Source organism: Ochotona princeps, chromosome 32, assembly GCF_030435755.1.
Source record: "Ochotona princeps isolate mOchPri1 chromosome 32, mOchPri1.hap1, whole genome shotgun sequence".
NCBI lineage: Eukaryota > Metazoa > Chordata > Mammalia > Lagomorpha > Ochotonidae > Ochotona > Ochotona princeps.
The window spans coordinates 7,825,051-7,827,971 of NC_080863.1; positions in this window are offsets into that span (position 1 = coordinate 7,825,051).

The window sequence follows — 2,921 nt, forward strand, 5'->3', positions numbered from 1 at the left end:
CCTCCTCTGGGTCTCCCACACGGGTGCAGGGGCCCAAGGGTTTGTGATGTCCTCGACTGCTTTCCCAAGCCACAAGCAGGGAGCTGGAAGGAAAGCGGGGCCACCGGGATTAGAACCGGCAACCATATGGGATCCTGGCGCATTCAAGGTGAGGACTTTAGCTGCTAGGCCACGGTGCTGGGCTCATTTTCCAAATTTTGGACAATTTTAATAAATATTCTGAAAATTGAACACACAGAGAACACAAACTATCCAGAAAAGTGCTGTAAGTGTCAAAAATAACTGAAATTTTACTCACTTCAAAAGACTTAGTCCTGTTAACTTTCTGTAAATCTTTCAAATATTTCCAGTTTGTATGTATTTACCAACACAATTCTATGCATATTGGTTTTATTACTTTTCTTCCTTTAAGCAGCATGCTTTGGAAAAATTTCTATTACAATGAGTGAAGAACAGATCTAGCAGCTCTAGGAAAGCTATTCTCTTTCTCTCTCACAAGTGATAAAACAAAGCTTGGTGGTGACAATGGAGAAGTGAAATCTAGCAGCCAGGACATGAACTGGTGCCCATATGGGATGCCGGTGCTAGTAGGCAGAAGATTAATAAGCCTGTGCACAGCCACAGCACTGGCCCCGCTACATCTTTTTTAAAAGGGCAAAAGAAATTTATTGGTGCATAAGCATACAAGTACATATTCACATGTGTATGGACACAGAAAGAGGTAGCATGGCCAAAGTAGCCCTAATTTTTTTTTTTTTTTTGAAAAGCATACTTAGAACTTCCAAAGAGGGAAGGTCTTTGAACTGGGACATCTGATGTGCTGGAGACGTCACTTATCCTGATCAATGGGGATTTTACGTCATTACCGTGATCTGAAGAAAAAAAGCTATGTTTTATACAATTTAACAAATGTTGTGTGTCATAATAAAACAAAAGAATACTAGTATTAACTTGGACATAGATATAAATTAAGCACATTGTAACTTACATATTGTTATACATAAAAAACCTGCCACCATTATTTTAATCTTTACCGTGGTTAGCATGTGTTCTAAATAGTTTCTTTTTTTTTTTTTTTTTAACTTATCTTTTTTTTTTTTTTTTATCTAAATAGTTTCTTACTGTGGCTCATTTATTCTTGAGAAAACTATAAAATGGGTACTATTATGGTGGCCATTCAATGAAGGCAGCTAAATGAGGCTGTTAAGACTGCCTCAACTGCTGTTGCAGCCACTCGGGGAGTGAATCACCGGACAGAAGATCTTCCTCTGTCTCTCCTCCTCTCTGTGTATCTGACTTTCCCAAAATAAAATAAATATTTAAAAAAATGACTAAAATGTGGCAGAAGCAGACCACTCAGCTTTTCACAATTCATGCAGTTGTAAGTGACAGGACCAGGGCTGGAATGCTGGCAGCCTGCTCTCCCCAGCGCCATGTCACATTAGAGCAGAGATGTAACACTGGCTCACCTGCGATGAGGTGGGATCCCCTCAGATAAACACTGAATTCAAAAGCTGCACAATGTTTCTATCAAATTATTTAATCGTCCCTCCCTGTCCTCCCTTGGGAAAAATGCTACTGCGTCTTACCCAGTTCTCATATCATCATCACGATTTCCACGCTCATCTTTTATGTCTCATTTGTTTATCATCCCACTGAACACCCTTGTGTTATACTTCATTAAAATGACCCTGTTATTGGTAGATTTGTGATAGCTTTTGCTTATGTTTTTCTTTTATCCCCAGTGTTTTGACTAAAAGCTCTTTGAAAATTTCGTTGTGCCTCCTCACAGGGCCTGCTCTGTAGTTTTGCAGTGATCTGTGAAGATCAGGTGCTTTGATAAAAGCCAGAAATAAAATGCACAAACAGAACCTTTCAAGTAGGGCTGTTTGCTTTTCTGGCTCTATTGAATACAAAGTATAAATGTACAATGATCTAATTTTAGTAAATAAAAACTTATTACGAGTTGTTGAGTTTATAGAAATTAAAGTTGAATCTTGTAAGGTTGTTGCTTGTAAGTTTTACTGTTAGTTGCACACACTGAAGAACGGATGAGATGGACAGGGCACCGATCTTGCCCGCTTGCCATTCTCTGTCTCTCCTTTTGTGTATTTTAAGATGTTTTCTCAATGCCTGTCTTGGTATTTCTGTATTAGAATTATGCCCTTTATTTTAATTCTCCAGAGAAACAGAGTGTGCGTCTATCAATCAGTCATCTATGTATGTATCTGTCATTTATGTAAAGAATTGGTTCAAACTCTCACACTGGCTAGGAAATTCCACAGTTTTCCATCTGCAAGCTAGAGGCCCAAGAAAGCCAATGCTATAAATTTTAATTTGAGCCCCAAAGCCTGAGTAATAGTGGTTCAAGTTCTAATTCAAGGGTAGGTTAATATTTCAGACAATCAGGCAGAGAAAGAGGGCAAGTTCTGCCTGCCTTTGCCTTCCGTTTTGCTCAGGCCTTAAGGGGATTGGATGATGGCCAGTCATGTTTGGCAGGTTCCAAAGAATCTCCCAAGTCAAATGTTAATCTCACCCGGAGACACACATACACGCAAACACACACACATACAGTGAAATGATGTTTAACCAAAAAGTAAGACACAAATTGATCCAGCTAAGACTAACCATCCCATCCACCTAACTTTATAGCAATCTAGCCTAAGTTGAAACCAACAAACCCTCTTATATCGTGGAATATTGCTTTTATTATTCTGCCATATACTTGTTCATTCATTGATGATTAAATAACAAATACAAATCCTTGATCCTAGATTTTTCATTCATGGATTTTGGGAAGAGGGCTTGGAAAATACAGTTGTATTATTTGGTTGTAGCGTGAGCGACCGTGCAAACTGATCAGCTCTCCACTTTGAAGTGTCTGTGCGGGGTCGCTGGTGCGCCTCGTCCTTCCTGTGGAG